Genomic DNA, 23,624 nt, shown 5'->3' on the forward strand with positions numbered 1-23,624 from the left:
TCTCTGGGGGTGGCACTAAATTATGTGCTTCAAAGTGTTATTGTTCCTCTGGCCCAGGTCTCTTCTTTGGGACTACTGTGTCCTCGGTGGAACCAGAGATTTCTGCCATCCATGGAAAGTTCACTGGCTCAACCTGCACATGATCCTGAGAAAACTCTTTTTATTGCCTTTAGCATCCGAGTTTCACATAGTACTAATTGCATGATCAGATTATTTATAAGAGACGAGACAGACAAAATAACTTTTCATAATTTAACATTTTACTGCAGTCTCATTCAAGTGGCATTATTCTGTATAGATCATAGTACATAATGGCGTGAGAAGGCTTGCAGTGCAATCAGAATCAATTTTAATTTCTTGTTTTACTTCTTAATCACAGGGAGTGGAAGGTAGACTTATAACATGGTAGCTGGTGCTTGTATTCTCAGGTCAGCACTTCCTGCCACCTTTTACTGACTGCTGGTCCTGGCAAACTGGAGCACATGGGGCTGTTGAAGAAGAAAGTGAACATTAATGAGTGATTTCTATGACATGTCATGTGCAGAAATGTGGTTTCAGAGTAAAAATAGGAGAAAAGAATTCTCTTACACATTTATTTGAGTGAGGAGAGGGTATTTATTTCTTCAAAGGAAGACGTTAAATGGACAATATCTGACTAAGGTGTTTCACAGAACATTATAATTTGAACACCCAGGATCATGGACCTGTGTTGCTATAGATGGCCGCTAACCCCAGCTTCAGCCACAAAATAATGTGCAAAAATGGTGCTCCCGTCACATCTTGTGTATCATCTTTCAACATAGATCGCCGGGCCACTAAGCTAACACTATGAGGTGCCAAATGTTAATGTTTAGTGTGCTATAGGGTTACCATAGTCAAACAAGTCAAACATGGTGTCCCCATCTAAACATGTGTGTACTTTTGTGGATATTGAATATTAGTTAGCGCCTTCTGCATTTTTCATGAGGCTTTATGTATCATTAAGGCAGTACTGACAATATTACCTACAGCTGCTCCTCTTCTATGCTACATTGTACAATTAAAGGTGGTGAAACTAAACAGGATATCTGAGAGGTGTGTTTATTTCAGGTCAAAACTCTCAAATCAGTCATGTCACTTATCTTCACAAAACCAACCCAGCTCGCAGACCAACCTTGAGTAGCAAATCTCAACAGCAGCATCTGGTGAAGTCTCAAAAGCACAAGAAGCCTGCAAAAAGTGAGCCTGCCGAAAGGTTTTAATGTCATTAGAATACCTTCTATTATTTTTCTGCCAAATAAAGACTCCTTCTCCCAGCTGGAGCTTTTTATCCTGATGGTGTCTGCTTACCCTCTGTGGCTCACATGTATTGAACTTTGAATCTGTTTTACTGTATGCAGTCTCTTGGTTCGAACAATTTGACTCATCCACCCAGGCTGACCACGTGAACTCACAGGTCAGCTTAGTTTGGACTGCTTACCCTGTCTGCATTGGTCAGCACTGACCAGTGGTTGGCAGGGGAAATCACAGCTGTTAATGTATGGGATTCTACCTTGATTGCCCACCTACTATGGGTTATTCAGAGATCCATGGGAGACAGTAGACTAACGCCCACCAGAGTCCTAGTTTTGGGGCCCAATATCCTATTGCTCTGATGTCAGAGCAGTGTTGAACCAGGTTTCAAAACTAGTGCTCATGCTACTGGCTCTAAAGTAGAGCCATACACAACATATCAAAATGGAGAGTAGAAACTGATTAAGTATCAAAATATCCATAAGACATTTCAGAAAATATGTGATATGGACACATTATTCACCAAAAGCTAGGCTGTATGTTTTTTGCTGAAGGTAAGATGTGTGAAAAATTGTTTTCATTCTCTTTTTTCCGAAGTGATTCTCCCTCCATCTATTGGGACTAGTCTCTAAATTAGAGCAAATACGGAATTTGGACTCAGATTCTCAAATCTTTCGTGCAAAGCAGAGCAGCATCCACATTTGCTGTGCTGCGATTCTGGGCTGCGGGGAGGAGCTTGCTGGATACCTCAGCGCTCTCGCCGGCCGTAGGAATCAGCCGTGCTCCGTGTGCACTGAGTTAATCAGCGTGTCGCGACGTTCATGAGTCAAGGGACTGCAAGCTCCTCCCCGCAGCCCAGAATCGACTCATTCTGAGGCTCCTAAAGTTGCCCAGAGATCCCCTCCAATTGTTGGTTGCAAGGATTCTACTCAACCAGGATCCTCTCAGCACTCCTTCATTCAGACAACCAGTCCTGATGATGATCCGAACTAATCCGGATCAAAACGCAGTCGACCTAACAGCCTGATCAATAGGCGCACCTCTTCCTTATGGCTCTACATTCAAATTAAATCAACTGTGCCCACTGTGATATCACAATGCCACATTCGCCGTTAAGCCACTCTCTGTAAATAGTTTGCACCTTATGCACAGTGCGCCACCAACGCTGTTCACCTTTCACTTGCGTCACCACTTGCACTTTTTATACACGCTTTCTGCACCAAGTTCCATGTGGTTGCCATTACAATCTATGCAGTGCTTTTCTTAACTGCATACGTCCGACCTTGGAACTAATGTGACCATATAAAGATGAGTAACTATCTTTTGACAAAAAAACGAGTAATCTCCTTCTTGTCCACTCAACTAATGCTGATTTTTTGAGAAATTAACACATTTCTCGTTATATGTACCTGCTTGAAGTATGCGTTTTTGACACATTGCCGTGTCTGGTTATCTTAGTAGACTGGCCATTCAATCAAAACCTATGAGTACTTGTGTTGATCTGATCCAGTACCATCTACTTGACACTAAACCACAGAAAGAGGTTATTGCAGATTGAAAAGTGCGCCTTTCACTTGCAAAACACCTTTTGTAAGGGAGAGAAAGTAGTAGGCACAGCTTTGCGTCATACTAGAGCCTGCCTAAAGTCTTAATAAACCTGTGGCTTGATGTTCTTGGGTAAATTTTTTCAATGGACAAGACGCCATGCTCTGAAGTTGTTAAGTGAAGTCCATTATAATACAGGAAAGAGCAAGACAGGAACAGTCACCGAAGTCTATCCTGAAAGACATAACTGTGACACCTACATCCGCGCTTTTAGGGAAGACAAATATTTAACAGATCCTACCTATGCTCATCGCCGTTCCGAAATGTGAGGTCAAGAATCATTCCATAGGAATTCTTAAGTCTGAAGCTGGACCTACATGTTGTGAAAAAGGTGCACATCCTGAAGGGATAGTTTGATGTTGGATCAAGCCTCCATAACCAGCCACCATTCGCTACATGGAAAGAGCCTCTTTCAATGGACTCCTGCACTGACGCGTCTCACAGGAAGTGACAGCACTTTTCCAACCATAACAGTCTCTTTGCTGCAAGGGTGTGAACCACCTGTGTGTCGCTTTTATTTCTCACTGGAAGACCAATCTACTTATGTCTACAGTGCTCCAGATCTGCAGTACTGTCACTAAAACTACAGATACTGCCTTTAGTCGCACTCAACAGCATTCACCTTACAACCTTAGGGGCTTATTTATGAGCCACTTGCAACACTTTTGCACCCCTGGTGCATCACTGTTTGTGATGCAGCAGAGGAGTAAGTAATAGGCTACATCGTGCTATATTTACAGAGTGATGTATCTAGGCAGATGTGTCACTTTGTAAACCCCTGCGCCACATTACCTGCTTCAGGTATAATGTATGAAGGGTGAGCGTTCCCTGGTAAGAAATCCTCATAAAAATAGCACAGTGATATCTACCAGATTTCACTGTGCCACTTCTAGGATGCCACTCCGTCAAAACCTTACACCTACCTCATAGCAGGTGTAAGGGAGACACAGTGCAATCGTTGTAGGTCTCCCCCATGCATTACTAGAGTTGCATCATGCTTACAACACAACTGCAGCAATGCATGAGTTTTACGTCAACTGATACGTCAGGATTCCTGAAACATCTGTCAATCCTTGCGACATGGAGTGCCGTACAGTAAATACGGCTTATCTATGGTGGCGTAAGGAGGGCGCATAGAAAAGTATTGCATTGCTGTTTTATCGCAGCGATGCAACACTTTAAAAAATCAGGCCCTTAATCTTTAGCATGGCTTTGGGATTGGCTTTACCGCCATATTATGCTTTTGAAAACTGAAAAGAGATCTTTATAAATAACAGAACCACACTAAAAAAATAACTAACATTATGAAAGCAGATACATATTGCTAAAAACACAATGTTTTGAATTCAATACAGGAGTGACGCCTCTTCATTGGGAATGGTCAGCGTTGTGGCCATCTCCATGAAATGAAACTTACCTGGCTCACACTGGGGCTCACACTGGGGCTTACACTGAGGCTCACATTGAGGGACTGGATCCTGGCACAGAACCACTGGGGCACATGCTGAAAAGGAAGACAAGGGTGCACATTACCAACTCATACATAACATACCGTGGAGTGCACATCTGATCTATATTGACAAACCTAGCAGTCTTACATTAGACAGAAGCTACTGAGATACACAGGGGCCCATTCACAACCCTGCTGGGTTTTCTACATCATGATATAAGTCCATAAGATCGACCTACAAAAATATCGCATCTGCTATTTCACAAAGTATATAGTTACTATTTTGAACTTTTTATCTAACTTAATTTGTGATTTGATGGTTAGATCAATGTAGTGGGTGTGATATTGTTGTCATGTGATATAAAGCATGTGATATAGTGATAGTATACCCTCTACTGCACACACTGAATAAAGACTATTAGTGGTTTGGAAAACAGTCGACTAAAGATTGCCAAGTAAACAGACGTCATTTTATTCAATATAAGGAGCTAATAAAAGGGGTCATTTTTCAAAGTAATAATCCATCGAAGAGGAGTTCGGCCGCAGTCAGCAGAGTGATTTACACAGTTTTGTCAGGCATATGTTTGGTCCACTAGTATAATGTCTGACTCGCGCCTGAAAAGAAAAAGAGGTGAAGAAAATATCGAAAAGTTTGAAAGCAGGAGTTACTTAAATAGAAATCTAAAACAAAAAAGTTCTTAAAAGAACGCAAATGCCCGTCCTGAAATGGTCAAACAAACACATGAACACATAATCATTGATGAAAACAAGTGTATTTCAGCTATGACTGTCAGCGTCATGTACTTACGCACATACATGCACAGTTTACACCTGCGCGGGCATTAACTGTATATGAATCCATCAAATGCCAATGCAGTGTATGTTTAATTCATGCAATTCTTTTACAGCACCCTCATTAGTATTTGCATATTCTTGGTCGGGATGTGACTGGGACATGTTCATTCACAGAACCAGTATGGACAGAGTTTCTGTTGTCATCAGCTTGGCTGTGGAACAGGTTCCAACCGGGAGCACTACTGCTGAAAGAGTCAATGTTTTAAAGGTCCCAAGATCTCCTAACAATTTTGCTCTCATTTCTCCTGTAGGAGGAAGCATCATGACCTCTATGTAAGGGATGGCAACATTTGAATGAAAAAAATAGAATTCGGTTAAGATTCACATTTCAGTTTAGCAAAACATTTTATCAAGTTATTGCTGTTGTTGCTGGATTTGAAGGCAGATGATGGCTGGGCCACACTAAGTAGGTTAGTATAGGGCATTTGTACTGCAAATAAACCCTCATTGAGAAGCAGGTGGTGGCCCCATTCTTTCCAGGTCCAGATCCTAATTCCAGTGTATCTTTCACTCATTCTGTAGCAGATATTTCAATAATCAAAATTGTCAAAATGATTTTGAGCTATAGGTTGTGAGCTTGAAGCACAGTAATGGTACCAAACTGGGAAATCAGTGAGACTCCTAAAAGACGAGTGGCTGACAAGCATGAAAAATTGGTAAGAAGTAAATCACTTGTTAGGTGAACCTGCCATTTTATGGAGTCCATTCCAGTCTTAAACGACTTAAAGAGGCAGCGAGGTTTCAGAAATTCTCCTGATTTCCCTATTGCTCAATCTGCTTTGGCAGGTGAACAGTAAGCCTACAACCATAAAGCTTTACAGTGACACAGAAAGGTATGCCCCGTAGTATCCCATTGACCATGGCTTTGATCCCAAATCTTTGGCTTTGCCTTGATTACAACTTGTTCTCCATATGCTGCCTATTAGATCATCTGGAAACCTAGTTGTTGATTCTGACACAGTTTTAAAAAGATCAAACACAGACTTCACTAGTCTTATTGAACACACCAGAGTCTCCTCTATTTTTACTCTCAAGCTTCTTGGTGCTAGCTTTCATCCCTGTAGATTAACCTTGTGTTTATCATAATTAAATAGGTTAGCATGCTGTCTACAGATCTTGGTCTTTTAATGACATTTAAGTTTAGTATAGCATCAAAATGTTTGATTGGTATGTGAGAGTACAATCACTTCGTTTAGCTTTCTGCACATGTTGCCAAAATTAGTTTTGGTGGGTCAAATTGAGAATATAATAGTGACACACACTGTAAAAAGAACAACAGAAGGAAACGTCCATGAGTTTTATTGAATTCATCATGATGATTGGGGAGCTGGAAACCCCAACACTTTGACACAAAATTAAAAAACAGCCAAAGTAGAGGGATTGCCATGTAATCATAAATTAAAGAAAGAGTTGTATGGTGAGACTGAATTGAGGATATAAGCATTGCTTTTTTTTGGATGCATATTGTTGGTTTTGAATTGACATACAATATGGTCTTTGATCCCTTGCCTCAATCATTGATAATAAGGAGCCAGAAAAAAGAGGCAACTGAGAATATGTACAGGAAAATGTCGGACCGCGGTGTAATGCCAAATTTGACAATGCCGCGCTCTGTCATTTTCAAAAGGCAGAGATGTGCCGTATTTACAAAAATATGGCGCACCCTTGTATTTCCCCTAGCACTGGCTCTAACAAAGCTGCTAAGTGCCAGAGCAGGCACCCTTGCGTCATGTTGCTAGGTCTGCCTGCACTGCAGGGCTGATTGTTTATGTGCAAGAAGGGACATCTTCCTGCACATAAACAATCTTTAAAGGAAATTTGTTGTTTCTATGCAGCAAACATAGAAAGAGCAAAGTACTAGAAGACATTATTAATTTCTCCTGGTATCGGCACCCTAAGACCAGGTTTTACCTGGCCTTAGCTTTTGGTGCTGCCCCATTTTTCTAAATATGGGGCAGCGTCAAATAGCAATGGGTGTTGCAGTGGAACGCCCTCTGCAACACACATTGACCACCCCTTTGCCGCAGCAGACAGCTTAACAGAACCTTTTAAATATGGGGTATGAAGTATTGTCGCCGGAATGTCAAAAAAAGTGACACTCCAGTGACGTTGGAGGCTTATAAATATACCTCGTTTTTTAGGTCTGCCAAAGTAGTTCCGGTTCTTGAGCTTGGGCGCTCTGTAGATTCCTCTTTTCACTTCAGCTTAACTGGAAACTATTCAAAGTATGAAAGACATGGGTAGGGCCCAGCTAATTACAATTTCACCTGAATTGTAATTTTGAAATACCTAAAACATTGGCCTCATACTTAATCGATATCCTGTAACTTTTTTCAAATAATGTTATCTTCTGATTTTGAAACGTTTGATGCACATATATAGGATTGTGCGTGAACAGTTGAAAGAAAGGGTTGTAAGCACTCATGAGCGGTGACTGCATGATAAATTGATATTAAAATTATAGCATTCTCCTAGTAAAGCTACTAAATGGAAAATTTAAAAACATGATGGTAAAAAAGACCACCAGTCACATCAAGTCTGCAAGTTCTGCAAAGATTTTACCAAAGGTTTTGCAATTGTTACAGTGAAAATATTACGACCTTGTCATTTGTTTGGAGGTTGTATTTTACAAGCATGCCTCATCTCATGTTTCATCTCACATTTAATTACTATTTTTATGCTATCTCAAGTGGATCACATAAGATGGCAACTAGCAAACTGATTTCATTACAGAACATATAGGATCACAAAATGTGAAAATTTAGAAAGTTAGGTTGGCCAAATTGTGCTTGATTGTAGCAAGCTCAAGTTCCCATCTTCCTCTTATTTAATCTGCCCTTTTATGTAATTTGTCAAAGTAAAAACGAATTACTTACGGTCTTGGCATTTCTCCACAACTTTAGTATCTTGGCACTGTGCCTTCTGAGTTTCTCTGTATCCTCCCTTGGCAGACATGGCCGTCTCTTGCACTGGTGTCAGACTCAGCCACTGGGGAAAATATTGGAAGAGTCACTTCGCTTCCAGCTGTGCCCTGCCTAATCAAAAATGAGACTTATATACACAGGTAACCCGCCCCTTCAACTTGTCGAGCAACATTATCAGTCATATTTTCACACCCATAATTTTTATCATATCTCCAGAGGCAGATCATGATTGATTGGTTGTTTTCTTGCGTGAGGGCAGAGTGTTGGGCTTTCTAATCTCGCAAGATATTTCACAATTACGATGCACTGTTCCTATTTTTTGAGGTGTGTCTTTTAAGGTTTGCTGATAAATCATTACTAGTATATGTTAATTATTTGGATACATACCATTGGGCAGAAAACTTTTCAGAATTTGCATAAAAAGCATATCTAGGAGAGTGCTACTTATTTGACCTCTAATCTCACAACTCTTTCCTTACTTTCTCTTTTAGTGTGAAATTCCTTTAGTTCAACACAACTAGCACACTAACCCTTGAAGCCCATGGAATGCATTGTTTAGCTATGAGAACAGAACTGTGAATAACTTTCTCACATGTCAGTTGGAGGTGGTATTTCCTCTGAACAAAAACTATTTCTCCACTTAGCTATGTGGTAATATTTTCCAGTGAGTTCTCGGGCAGTAGTCTCCTCTAAGATTGCTGTTCTTTTCCACCTAGTGCACTGTTCCTTATGGGTTTCCTAGTCCCAGTGGGCTCCCAGTGTAGTGATCCTAAAACTATGAGGAAATATCAAAACCCTCTGCTCAGCCTTTGTGCCAAAGGGGTGTGAATCCTAAACCAACAGACATTCTATCTTCAACCCATTCATCTTTGTTCACCAAGCTGGTCCAAGTCACCCTGCTCTGCAATGGCATCTCCCAAATATACACATGAAGCTAGCCTCAAGATCCAGGATGGGACACACTTAAGGGCAATAAACAGAGCTTGAAAAACATCCCCTTCTTTTGGAAGCATACTTCCTGGCTTTGATCAGGAGTATGTATCTAGTCCCTCGAGGGGATAGCAAAAACGATGGTTAATGTCCTTACACAACACAATCCACCTTCCAACTCTTAGTCCTCATTAGGACTGGCAACCACCCGACCTTACTTTTATCATTGCCGGAAGAGATCACCAGAGAAGCCCTTTGTATTCACCAGACACACCCTCCATTACCAGGGGAAAGAGGAAGCCCATTTTTCTAGGGCCTGCCACCAAATCCATCACTGTTGGTGGGGAACCTCTGGACCAGGCCTCTACCATCATATGACACGCCCTCCACCAGTGGTGGCATACATCTGCAAAGGAGAAAGGTCTTGGATCAGGCCTCTGTCCCCACAATTCCATCCACATCTACAGTCTGAGGCAGGAAGTTCTCAAACAGTATTATAGCCAAATGCTTCGATATGGGGAAATGCCCCCTGAACCACAATTGGCCTTTGGCCCTCCCAGCAGATCAGTGTAGAGCTTTTAGGGGCCTCTGTGCAAAAACATTTCTGTAAATAGTGCTTAATAATAGTTGCAAATGTGTATCTTTTCTGTAAATACATGGTCTTACTGTTATCCACTTTAATAATACTCAATACATCAAAGTTGAAAGTATGAAAGTTTGAGCTAGACTTGCCAATCATTAATACTCCTCCACAACTACCTCCCCTTGAAAGGTGGGCAGGTGCGGTGAAGATACAGTGACATGGGAGGCTGATTTCCAATTAACACTACCAGTCTTTCAGGAGCATCATCTGATGGGCTGTGATGAAATTAGTTCGTAGCGAAGGGACTGCAGACAGGAGAAATTAGCTTTGGTGAGAGTGGACAATGGAAGGATACAAGGTCAATGAAAGGTGGAGGTGGGCAGTAATAGGAGACATGGGATAGAGGTGCAATGAGTGAAATGATGGGGGCAGTGAGGCGTGCTGGGCTTTATTTTCAAATCAGCCCTGTCAAAAATGCTCAAACCATCTTCCCCTTTGATCTTTCGCTTTCCACCCCTTTATCTCTCTCTTTCTCCTTCCTTATCTTCTCTTCTCTCTCTCTTCTCTGTCTCTGATTGCTTGGACTCTCTGACCCTTTTTCCCTCTCTCTAGTAGACTTTGTATCTGCTGCTATGGATAAAGTTGTGCAAAAAAGGAAACGGTATGGAAGGATTAATCACTTATTTATTTTAAATCAAGGCACCATCAATTACCCTGACGTTTTCAATATTTCACGAATATGATTATGAATAATTCTGTAAGATACACATACTATTCAGCAGGACAATGGGACAAAAATCAATTATTCAGAGCAAAGACATGACACATAATATACATACAAAGTAAACAAATACATAAATCATTATTACAACATCATTATAATACATATACACAATATATTCAACCTATAAAAGCCCTAACATATACAACTACAAATGCACACTCCATATTCTGAGTGGTACACTGTGAGGTAGTCCTCTTAGCGCAAGAGTTATCACACCTCTCTCTTATTCCCTAGTATGCGCCTATAATCACATGCCAAATACATAATTTGTTGGACTCCTTATATATCTTTCGACGCGGTCACGTTTCAGCCTACCATTTCTTTTGGCCTCTTCAGGACAACGCTGAAAAATATCTACAATAGCAATCGTAGTTAAAAATTACATAGTATTTGATTGTTTTGGTCATTTAGCCGTGTGACTCCACTATTTACAGTGTTGATTATTGCGCATTTTTTAGATTTAGACTTGACGAGTCTTTTCTTTTATAAATGAGTTGAAGGATCGCGATACAGCGTAGCAGTAACAGGTAGTCATTCTTCCTTTTCACCAACAGGCTGCGCAATGTGTGATGATGCACCCACTGTGTTTTTCCCAGCCAGAGAGCGTTTTCGAGCTACTAACGCGGCGGGAGATATGAGGAGTGTATTTACTAGCGTAGACAAGAGCTTCCCTTCTGAGTAGGAATTCAGAGAGTAGGTTAAAAGGTGTAAAGTAAACACTCGGTAAATGCTTGAAGGTGTTACTTTATTGTAGTATATACGACACACCGGGCAGCGCTCCGGTCACCAGCTAAATCTCAATGACAGTTCAACTGTCACAACAACTAGACAAACGGTCCGATAAGCAACAAGCCATCTGACGTAATCTATGCTAATAGGGTCGCGTGGCAGGGACGGGAACATGCAGAGGACAATAATAAGAGGGAAGGGTACCTACGTCACTCGCATGCAAATGGAGGTCGCGCGGCAGGGACGGGAACACGGGAGATAAATGCAGATTAGGTAAAGTGCCAACGTAACAAAAGGGTATATAATTTATAATTTATGCAGTATACATGTTCGTTTTAGGATGAAAGGAATAGGAGATTGTAAAGCCAGTGACCGGAGGGCGACCATCATTTCACACCACAGCAGACTTAACCACTTGAGGTAACTTTTATATCTTTTTATGCACACATAGATCGATAGTGTGACTCCATTTTAATGAACAGGAGCGTATACTTACCAGTGTAATGTTGGTATCCAAGTCATTCCCTTAGGTGAGGATTTGGAATGTGGATCTCCCCGCCAAGGGGTATATATACCCTGGGGGAATTGAACTCTTGTTGTGATTCGGAGAAGATTACAGGTACTTCCCTTTTTTGGATTAGGTGATTGGTTGGTTTTTAAGGTGAAACACAGATATGGTGAGATGTACATATCACAGACTCGCTTTTAGGGAGAATGAGGATCTTTTCTTTGGGGCCTTCCATATGGTTGCTTTCCACCCTTCTCAACTCTGATTTGTTTGGATAATTTTGGATACTGTTATTGAACAGTTTCACCCTCATGGTTCTTGAGCACTGTATGGGCATATAAGGGATAGAACTTTGTTGGTGGAGTTGACAAATACTATGTAATTATTAACTTCGATTGCTATTGTAGATATTTTGTACCATTGTCCTGAAGAGGCCAAAATAAATTGTTGGCTGAAACGTGAATGCAACCGCGTTGACAGATATATGAGGAGTCCAACAAATGATGTATTTGGCATGAGATTATAGGCGCATACTAGGGAATAAGAGAGAGGTGTGATAACTCTGGCGCTAAGAGGTCTACCTCACAGTGTACCACCCGGAATAAGGAGTGTGCATTAGTAGTTGTAAATGTTAGGGTTTTGTATAGGTTGAATATATTGTGTATATGTATTATATTGATGTTGTAATAATGATGTATGTATTTGTTTATGTTGTATGTATATTATGTTTTATGTCTTCGCTATGAATATATGATTTTTGTCCCATTGTCCCGCTGAATAGTATGGGTTTCTTACAGAATTATTTATAATCATATTCCTGAAATATTGAAAATTTCAGGGTAATTGATGGTGCCTTATGTTAGCGTTTGTGCACAGCAAAGAGCATGTCCCCTCTCATTGCACTAGTGGTCTCTGTAATAGCTCTCTTTAAACATATACTGAAAGCCTTTCTTGTTATCTCAGCCCCTCCCTAAGACTTCTGTGTATGTTGCTGTAGCGACAGAGTAATTTTAGTCTATTTTGAGACTGGTGATGACTATAATCCACTACCATTTCAGTCCTAGTTGCATTTGCGTTTATTTGTAGGGCTTGACTATGTGCTTTGACAGGGTTTAGTGCCTTTTATCGTTTTCTCGGGCCTATAGGCCTGAAAGCTAGAGAGAAGCCATTTTGTATTTCTGCCTCGACTGTCCGAGACGCTTGCAGGGTAAAAGTAATGTTTAGAATTCATCCTGTAGTTCGCTAGAGAGGAACCGGTCAAGACTGGCCCTTATCGAAGGAATGTGTTTGTCTCCCGGCTCTAGAAGCAATACGCAGGTGGCCACTGTGGAAAGTGAAGGGAGCCGGGGACTAGTACAGGAATTCGGTGGGAGTCGGCCTAATACCGGAATTTTCCATAGAGAATGTGAGCTCTATATTATCAAGGAGCAAGTAGGGAGGAGAGAGAGCAACGTGTGGAGAAGACCAAAGAAGTTGGTCCGAAGGCTGGTGCATAGAGATTGATACCATCAGCTAATTAAAATCCTGAAGTGAAGAGGGAGAGTGACTGAAAATCCTGTAGTGACATCATACAGGAGTGGCAGAGCCTAAGTCCAGAAGAGGGTTCGAGTATCCTGGAACCATGGCAGCGTAGATGAGGCGTAGCGGTGCAGACGTGTATTCGTGAGCCATAGAGGGAGAGCAGAGTCCCGAGCGCATAGAAGAGAACGAGAGAGAGAGGGATCAGCTCCGCTGCTGAGATGGAAAGACACACGTCTAAGGTGAGGCGTTCTGAGCTTAGTGCAGAATACATTTAACTATCCATCTTTATTCCCCTTTAGGTTATAGGTAGCGACTAACTTAATTAATTTGTCTTTTGCTCATTCTGTCATGTTTGATTGTAGAATAAAGATTTAATGACAAATATCTTTGAATGTTGTTTTCATGAATGAGATTAACCTTTCCTTTTAACCAGGTGCTGACATACAGAAGGATGGTATATGCCCTTCTGCAAAGGTAACTGATGATTGGGGGAGAGTGTGAACTTCATTTGGGAAATAACTCTTAAATGTGAATCCCCATTAGTATCCCCATTAGTGTAAATCGTCGGATGACGTTAAAGATATCGTCGGATGACGTTAAAGATATCGTCGGGTGACGTTAAAGATACCTTCGGGTGACGTTAAAGAGATCGTCGGGTGACGTTAAAGATATCGTCGAGTGACGTGAAAGATAAGAGTCTTACAGGACTATAAATATAGAAGATATCGTCGGGTGACGTTAAAGATATCGTCGGGTGACGGTAAAGATATCGTCGGGAGACGTTAAGGAATATAAGATGAGGTAAGTATAGGATAAGATATGGAATCCATTAGGTGTTAGTGGTATGTTTGATTATACAGGCTTGTAAATAGCTTCTTTTCACTTTCTCTGGTGAGTATTCTGAATATCTTGTAAATAGTGGCCTGAGAAGAGTGTTGTTACGTGACCACTGGGTTAGCCACGGTTGGTGAGCTGCCTGTCCTGAGAATCCAGTCGTTACATTTGGCGTCACAAACTGTTTTCGATTGAAGGGTGTGGGTATTCCTTCCTGATTCTGTATGAGGGTCCGTTGGTTCTCGCCGTGAACGATTTTGTATATATTTTATTGATTGTACATTTTTTGTTTGTTCTTCTGTGTTTGTTACGATTGTATAATGTTTTCGAGGCAATCGAAACCGTCTTTTCAGTTGCATTTGGAAATTCCTGGTTGGGAGTCGACTGCTTATGAAGCGCTTGCTCATGAATGGGCTAATTCTACTGGTTTGAGTGAGAACTGGAATTCATGTTTGGAAGATGCTGAGCCAATTCAGATGATTGCCTGTTTGCAGAAAGTTCCGGTGGCGAAAGGCGAGGAGCTTCCCATATTGGGACGTAGAGGTTGGATTTCTTTGAATGCGTACAGGCTTGTACATGAGAAATGTTCTTGATTACAGCGTGAGAATAAAACCTTTGAGGAACAGATTGTTCAGGTTCAAAATGACGTTACTCTTTTACGATGTCAGAATAAATTGCTTGCTGACAAGTTAGAAACGTATCAAGCTGTAGCCGAAAGGGCTGCTGTGCGCATTGCGAAATACAAGTATCGACACAGACGTGGTAGAGTTAACACCAGAAAAGTGCGTATGGTTGTTGCGAAAGCGGGGCTCGATTGGAACCCTGACGAATGGGATGGTGATATTTGGAATTCGTCTGATTCATTTTCTTCGGCTGAAGAGAATGCTGCGTGTGCGCCTTCTCGCACTAGGCGTCATTGTCATTCTAAAGATCGTACTGAGATTTCTGCTCAACCGATTTATCGACGTGAATTACTGGGCAACCCTAATGCTCCCTAGGGAATTCCTCTTGACAGCTTGGAGGATTATACTCAACAAGAATTAAATGACATTTTGGATAGGTTCCGGCAGAAGTCGGGTGAATCCTTGCTTACTTGGATGGTTCGCCTTTTTGATTTAGGTGCTTCGGGTATATCGTTGGATAAAGGCGATGCTGTGAAATTTTGTACTTTGAGTTCTGATCCTACGGTTCAGGAATGTTTCCGTAATTACAATAGCGATGATCAGACTAATCTGTTGCAGTTAGCTGTCCAGGGTTGTAATCACAAGTACCCTACTGAATCTGAGTGGCCTATTAATGAGAAGCTGTGGTATACTTTGAGAGATGCTTCTCAGCGATTGAAGGAGGAGGTTATGAAAACCGCTATCTTTCTAGGTACAGCGAATAGGTTAATGGATGGTTTGCTCAATGCATCTGTGAGAAACAGAATCATTTGTACTTCTCCTCCTGCGTACAAACAGGTGATGATGGCTTTGTTAATTAATCAGACTGGTAATACTTTGTCTGAAGTGATTGAGGCTGTGCGCGAACTTGGTGAATTGGGTGAGTGGATTAAACCTGAACGACAGTCTTGACCCGAAGGTCGCACTAATGATTTCAGATTTTCTAGACGTGACATGTTTCAAGCTCTAGTAAAGGATGGTGTAAAAGCTGATGACATTCATGATTTACCTAATAATCTGTTATGGGTTATGTTTCGCAAGCGTGGCCTGGACAGGAAGGAAGGAGCTAGGAAGGTCCATAAACAGGACTTTGATATCAATAATTCTGACGGTAGTGGTGATGATGCTATGCCACGTCGAGAGAGAGGCAGAGAGAGAGGGGGAGAGAGAGAGTGGAGCAGGACACGAGATGACTCGTCCTATTCCAGAAGAGAGCGAGAGAGAGACAGAGAGGAAAGAAGAGATCAGTCTGTACGCAGAGATGGGAGAGAGAGAGATCGATCCCCAGAGGTGAGATTAAGAGATAAAAAATCACAATCCCTTGAACGGAGATCACAATATTTTTCAAATGACAAAAATCCTTTTCTTGAAGAGAAAGGGTATGAACGAGAGGTGACATTACCTAAACGATATGAGAGTCTTTATCCCAATTTGTCTTGGGCGACAGAACATAGTAAACAAGACTAGGAAGTAGGTCAAGCTCCAGTCCAAAATTGGGCTCATAGAGATTACAGGCCTTATGTAGACATTGAAATTTATTGGAGACATGGAAATATACAGAGGGCCCGAGCATTGGTGGATACTGGAGCGGAGGCCACTCTAATTTCGTGAAATCCTAAAAAGTTTAAAGGACAAGGTTACACGATTACTGGATTAGGTGGGAAAGAAACCCCCGCAGTACAAACTAAACTTGAATTGAGAATAGGTAGGAACCCCCGAAAAGAGTATCATGTATTGGTGGTACCTCTTGATGAATATGTAATTGGAATTGACATTTTGAAAGGTATGACATTGTATTTAGATTACGGATGTTACAAATTTGGACACAAGCATTATATAGCAACAAAATCTGTGAGAGTCAGACGCTGAAAAATGCCTCTGATTAAAATTCCCCAATCCACGAAGGTGGTTTCAATGAAACAATACCGTATTCCCGGTGGGCACGATGAGATCAGTGCTACCATTCAAGACCTGATGGATGCAGGAGTGGTAATTCCCATTACTTCGGCCTGGAACAATCCTGTTTGGACGGTACGCAAAAGTGATAGTTCTTGGCGCATGACTGTTGATTATCGAGAATTAAACAAACATACACCTTCTCTGACTGTTGCAGTCCCTGATGTTATTACTTTAATTGAAAGAATTCAGAAGCATTCAGGTACATGGTATGCAACCATTGACATTACTAATGCTTTCTTTTCTATTGCAATTGCTCCAGAATGTCAAGAACAATTCAGTTTTACATGGAATGGCCGTCAAATGACGTTTAGAAGTCTTCCCCAAGGCTATGTACATAGTCGGACAGTTTGTCACAGGATAGTAGCAGAGCATTTAGATGAGGTTACTGTAGATCCAAATATTCAGGTGCGTCATTACATAGATGATATACTAATTCAAGGTGAGACACAAAATCAGGTGCGAATACAGTTAGAACGAATTGTTGCACATTTACAAAGCAAAGGCTGGGGAATTAAATTGCAGGGTCCAGCACAACATGTGAAGTTCTTAGGTATTCATTGGCATGAAGGAAATCATGAAGTACTTCCACAAGTAAAACAGAAAATTGCAGAATTTGCAGTCCCTAAAAACAGAAAAGAAGCCCAAAGATTCATTGGTTTATTTGGATTTTGGCGTCAACACATTCCACATTTGAGTCAGATTTTGGCCCCTTTGTACAAAGTTACACGTAAAAAGAATGCGTTTGAATGGAACAGAGCATAACAAGATGCGTTTGGAAAGGGGCGACCAACTCGGTCCCCCCGAACGTATGGCCGAGTGCCTCGATCCCCCCGGGAAGCCATTTTTGGGCGGGAGGCGCGTCTCAGCTGGTATGCCCGAAGCGGCGTAGCTGGGGCGCGCTCGTTCCCGCCCTAGAGTGGGCTGGCCTAGACACCGACGCAGCCAGCCACGCCCTCAGGGCAGGCAGGGGCGGGTATACGCCCGCCCTGAAGACGGATAAAAAGGGACGCAAGACCAGAAGACATCCTCTTGTTCTTGTGCTCTGAAGCTGCACCTCCTCGCTGCACGTGAGCTCGGGACAGAACGAAGAGCCAATTTTGAGCGTTTTAATCTTTCTTTTTGTCTTCTAGATACTTCGTCTGAGAGATGCCCAAGAAAGGCGCGAAGAGAATGTCAACTGACCAGATGGTTCGGGCCCTTATGAAGGACATGTCCGAAATAAAGAGGCAGTTGGCGGAGCGAGACGGGGAGGAGGGATCGGGGCGTCCACCGGCCGGAGGGAGGCCAAAGAAGCCGAGAAGGGGGCCGGTCGGGGGAGACGTCCCGGTTCCCTGTTCCCCGCTCGAGGCGCCAGTTCCGGTACCGGCCCCGGTACCGAAAGAAGGGAATCCGATTCCCGTCGTAGTCACCCCGACATCTGCCGAGGATATGCCTCCCGAGTTGGCGGCACAGTTAGCAGCATGGTTGGGGGACAGTAATGGGGGCGCCATGGCTACCGAAGCGCAAGCACTCATAAAGCAGTTGCGCGAGAAACGTGATACAGCCAAGGTGCCCGCGCCGGATGCGGCGATAGACAAGCCACGAGGGACGGAAGCAGCGTCCGGTGCAGGTAAGCGGCCATTGCCGATCGCCAGGGATGAGTCAACACCCTCTCGTAGAGAAAAATTGGGGCAACATGTTCCTTTGGCTATAAAGGAAAAGATTTGGGCTGGGGAATACGTAAACATTTTCTCCTTGCTTGTTGATCATTATGAAGTTGAAACTGTTAAGAGTCAGAAGGATCTGATGCATCCAAGTGTTTGGCGCGCAAAAATGGCCGCCTTTAAAGTGAATGAGAATATTGGCAATTGGGGCAATGCATGGGGAATTTTTACGTCAATTTTGGGGGAACGTAGGCCTGAATTGCTCCCTGAGTTTCCAGTATATCAGTCACGAATTATGGGGTACTCGATATCGCACCAAGGTAACCAATGGTTCTGTTATGACAACCTGTTCAGGAAAGCAATGGAGCATAACAAAAGATTAACCTGGGACTGTTATGATTCTTTGACATGGGATAAAATGAAAGAGTCCGGGATGTTGAAAATACCGTTGGTGGGGAGTACTGTGGGTGAGTTCTCCCGCCAATATGGGGGGACGCCCTTTCGGTCGGGTACGGGTACCGACGATTATCCGAGACCCGCTGGCAACACAGGGAAGAGGGGTTTCTGTTTCAATTTCAACAAAGGTAAATGTACTAGGCCCCCGGGATCCTGTAAATTCAAGCACGAATGTAGTGGTTGCGGGGCCCCCCATCCTGAGTCCTCGTGCAGAGCCAAAACGGGTGAAAATGGGGGTAGAGGAGGCGCCAAACAGGTCTAATGTAGTCCGAGGGGCGCCCTTACCAACCCCGATTGATACCTTGGCGATGATTCCTTGGCTCAGCGAATACCCAGATCGTACTTCTGCTGGGGTGCTGCGAAACGGTTTTTCATATGATTTCCGCATCCCGGTGGGGGACTTTCAGGGTGTCGGGACGTGTAAGAACCAACTTTCTGTCTTACAGCATACGAATGTAGTTCAGGACAAAATCCGGAAAGAGGTTATCCGAGGTCGGGTTGCCGGCCCGTTTAGGGTTCCCCCGGTACAGAATTTTGTCTGTTCTCCTTTAGGGGTGGTCCCCAAAAAGGACCCAGGTGAGTTTCGATTGATCCACAATTTATCAGCTCCTCATGGCCTTTCTGTGAACGATGCAATTGATCCAGGGGTATGTTCGGTGCGGTACGCATCATTCGATGAGGCCGTAGCCATTTTGAATCGCCTGGGGCCCGGGACGCTGATGGCGAAATCGGATATCGAGTCAGCGTTCCGTTTGCTCCCGGTACACCCGGACGACCAACGTCTTCTGGGATTCGTGTTTCAAGGTTCATATTACATGGATAGGTGTATGCCGATGGGGTGCTCTATATCTTGTGCATATTTTGAGAAATTCAGTAGTTTCTTACAATGGGCTTACACGAAAGAAACGGGTTTTCGAAATGTGATGCATTACCTTGATGACTTTCTGTTCCTTGGGGCCGCTGGGGATGACGAATGTGCCCGGGCCTTGACTGAATTTTGTGTATTAATGGATCGATTTGGCGTGCCATTGGCACCAGGTAAGACTGTGGGTCCCACGACTTGCCTCGAGTTTCTGGGGATCGAGTTGGACTCTAGTGAGGGTTGTTTTCGTTTACCAGCCCCCAAAGTATCGAAATTCAGGGCAGCCCTGCAAGTGTGTATAAATGCTTCTAAAGTTACGCTGCATCAATTGCAGCAATTGGTGGGGAAGTTGAACTTTGCTCTAAGGGTGATCCCGATGGCCCGCCCTTTTTCCCGTTCGATTGCCCAGGCGATGGTCGGCCTAAAAGAGGGTCATCATCGCACGAGATTATCGGCCGAGGTCCGCCAAGACATGCGTATTTGGTTAGCATTTTTGGCGGATTTCAATGGTCGAGTCGTCTGGAACAAACCGGCCTTGTCCTCTGAAGAGCTTGGTCTATGGACGGATTCAGCGGGAAGCATGGGTTTCGGCGCCATCTTCGGCACAAAATGGTCGGCACAAAGGTGGCCAACATGGTGGCATGAAGAGGGGCTGACGAGTAATATTGCTTTCCTTGAACTGTTTCCCATTTTGGTGGCCCTCAGAACGTGGCCCGATGGATTCAAAAATCACTCCGTCATATTTTGGTCTGACAATATGACCGTTGTAGACTGCATCAATAGTCAGGCAGCACGTTGTAAAATGATTTTAAGGCTGCTTAAAGAAATTGTCTTACTGTGTATGCAACTGAACGTGGTATTCAGAGCAAAACATGTCCCAGGGGTGACGAATCAGGCTGCTGATGCACTGTCTCGTTTTCAAATGCAGGCTTTCTCGGGTTTCCTTCCCTCAGCGGACCCAGAGCCGGCACCCTTTCCCGAAGCTCTCTGGTCTCTCGGTGCCCCGAACTTCGTTACCTCGTGGGAGAGAGTCTAGCACCAAGGACGAGGAAGGCATACGAAGGGGCGTTTCGGGCTTATTTAGCCTTTTTGGGGACTGAGAGAGGGGGGCTTTGGGGGCAAGAGGATTGGGTAGTACATTTTCTGATGTCCTTGCGTAGGGCTGGGAAGTCGGTGGCTACAGCCCAGAGGCATCGTGCTGCTATTTCCTTTGTTGCCAGGGCTCATAATATCCAGGACCCGACAGCGTCTTTTGTAGTACAGAAAGCGCTGCGTGGGTGGCAACGCCTTGAGGGTCGCAGAGTAGACGAGAGGCGCCCGATAGGTCTGGATAGGTTGTCCCAGTTGCTGGCCATACTCCCCGCCACATGCTCGTCTCAGTTCGAGGCCTGTTTGTTCCGAGCTGCTTTTACGCTTGCATTGCACGGGGCAATGAGGATAAGTGAGCTGGTGGCAAGGAACAAGCAGGATGTTGCGGGGGGTCTGTGCCGGGAACACGTTCAGATCAGGGGTGAGACGATGACTGTATCCTTTGTCAGGTCCAAAACCGATCAAGATGGGATAGGGGACTGCGTAGTCATTCGCAGGATTCCAGGGTCCTCCATGTGTCCGGTAAAGTGTTTAGAAGACTACCTAGCACGAAGGGTGGCATCATGGGGAGGGACATTGTTGAGACACGCTGACGCCACCCCACTGACGAGATTTCAGTTTCAGCGGGTGCTGGCGATGTCAATTACCGCAGCGGGCTTGGACCCGGGCGAATTTGGGACCCATTCCTTTCGGATAGGGGCTGCCACCGAAGCTACAGCCAGGGGTCTTAATGTGGAACAAGTAAAACGAGTGGGGCGTTGGTCCTCCAATTGTTATAAGAGGTATGTGCGGTTGCACATGTTGTGAAGCTGTAATAATGTACTCACGCTTCTTGTCTTTGTTTGGTTTTCAGTTACGCAAGCCTTCGAGGCGGGGCGGACTATGCAGTCGACCCAACACCAGGCCAGCGGTCAGACATCACCGGCTGTGAGAAAGGAGGTGTGGGTCGTGGGCCACTCATACGTGAGGCGTGCCGCAGACGTATTCGAAGCAGGTGACATGATTCACGTAGCTGGGGAATACGGGTACAGAATGTCCTTCTACGGAAGGGGCGGTCTCTGTATTGACCAGTTTCAGGCATTCTTTGAGGGTTTGTTAGGGCGGACGAGGTCACCGCCGTCTATAGTCATAGTACATTTAGGGGGCAATGATTTGGTCACCACCGGTAGACGACTTCTCCTAGAGTCAATGCTTTCCACTGTAAGTTGGTTGGCAAGGAAAGTTCCGGGGTGCATAATTGCGTGGTCTCATATGATCCCACGAAAAGTGTGGCAGGGGGCTTTTTCGATTCATGCTTTGAACCATTCTGTTAGAAAACTTAATAACAAAGTGAATAGGTTGTTCCGTTCCAGGACATTGCATTCTATCTCGCATGGTTGTATTAATGAGGACAGTATGTATTTAAGGGATGGTGTGCATTTGTCTCGGGTGGGAAATGAGTTACTCATAGGAGACTTCTTAGCATGGTTAAAAACGTTGAAACATGACCTTTAGGTAGGACTTTTGTGGGGGGCCCGGATAGCCGGTCAACTATCCGTGCCTGTGGCGGTAAGGTCATGATCGGTGAGCACTAATTAGTAGATCCCTATGAGTGGGCGTCACCCAACACGGATGGGAGCGCTCGGGAGAGGTGGCCATTGGCCCCTCAATGGGGAGGCGGTCCCTTCTAAGGATGGGTCGCCGGAAGTAAAGGAAAGGCGGTCAAGGCCCCTTCCTTTGTAGGAGGGGTTACAGCCCCCTCCTGGGGAATTTCCCGGGGCCAGTGACATCTGCGACGGCAGATGCGGTAAGTTGTGTGGGGTTGGGATAAGGTCCACGATACCTTCTAGATACCTCACACGAGTATTCGAACGACCTTTAACTGGCGTCGAGTTTTTAGGTGCCCCCGTCAAGTCAAGGGAAATTGGTAGTAGTTGCACTTGAGGTACGCCTCCGTGCTGTCGCCCATCCCAAGTGGGAGGGGTAAGTCTGGTTAGGGATCTTGACACCGGTTATGACCTTGCCGTTGGCCCTTAAACGTTAGGTTGTACAATTTCAATATGTCAAGAAATGTTTTGTAGGTTGCTAGTTCGGCTAGGAGAACCTCTGTATTAGAGAATCTGTTAAGGTTAGCCAAACATCGCAATATGGTAATGAAATTGTACATAACATGAAACGTTTAATGTTTTAATTTTGTTTTAATAAATACGGCCGGGATGGTCACTCCATCCCACTTCCAAAAAACTTCAAGAACTGTTTCCGGTTTCCATCCTTTTGGGGATTGTGTTGAGAGGGGGTGGCGGGTATCTCGGCCATATGGAAAGGGGCGACCAACTCGGTCCCCCCGAACGTATGGCCGAGTGCCTCGATCCCCCCGGGAAGCCATTTTTGGGCGGGAGGCGCGTCTCAGCTGGTATGCCCGAAGCGGCGTAGCTGGGGCGCGCTCGTTCCCGCCCTAGAGTGGGCTGGCCTAGACACCGACGCAGCCAGCCACGCCCTCAGGGCAGGCAGGGGCGGGTATACGCCCGCCCTGAAGACGGATAAAAAGGGACGCAAGACCAGAAGACATCCTCTTGTTCTTGTGCTCTGAAGCTGCACCTCCTCGCTGCACGTGAGCTCGGGACAGAACGAAGAGCCAATTTTGACCCACCCACCAGCCCCTGAGGACAGCCAGTTGTGTATAATAAAGTTGATTAATTTTGTTTCTGTTTTCGTTTACAGGTTGTAGTGCCATGTTGATTTGAGTTAATAAAGAATGGTCGTTTTTGAGTATGTTTGCCATTAAAGATATTCAGTTTAGTGTTGAATTTTGATGCATGCTCTTTCGGTCATAGTGGCCAACGTATTCTTAGGTTAATTTGCACTGTCGTATTTATTTTGGTAGGCGGTAAGGTCATGATCGGTGAGCACTAATTAGTAGATCCCTATGAGTGGGCGTCACCCAACACGGATGGGAGCGCTCGGGAGAGGTGGCCATTG

The 23,624-nt window shown here is 44.1% G+C and overlaps 1 long non-coding RNA gene across 3 annotated transcripts in view; it reads right to left on the reverse strand.

Moving 5' to 3' along the window:
* LOC147711267 (uncharacterized) overlaps nucleotides 1-23,624 on the reverse strand; it is a 331,066-nt gene that overhangs the window by 97,110 nt on the left and 210,332 nt on the right. Inside the window, exons 1-3 of one of the 3 annotated variants that reach the window (XR_015295908.1) lie at nucleotides 8,059-8,218; nucleotides 4,295-4,381; nucleotides 239-488 (exon numbers count right to left, since the gene is read on the reverse strand). The exons of 1 other annotated variant lie outside the window; for it this stretch is intronic. This is a non-coding gene — a long non-coding RNA (uncharacterized LOC147711267). Of the gene's footprint in view, nucleotides 1-238; nucleotides 489-4,294; nucleotides 4,382-8,058; nucleotides 8,223-23,624 lie in introns of those variants that run through there. One more of the 3 variants, XR_015295907.1, reaches the window with a different exon arrangement.

The sequence above is a fragment of the Lissotriton vulgaris genome, chromosome 5 (assembly GCF_964263255.1).
Source record: "Lissotriton vulgaris chromosome 5, aLisVul1.2, whole genome shotgun sequence".
NCBI classification, from domain to species: domain Eukaryota; kingdom Metazoa; phylum Chordata; class Amphibia; order Caudata; family Salamandridae; genus Lissotriton; species Lissotriton vulgaris.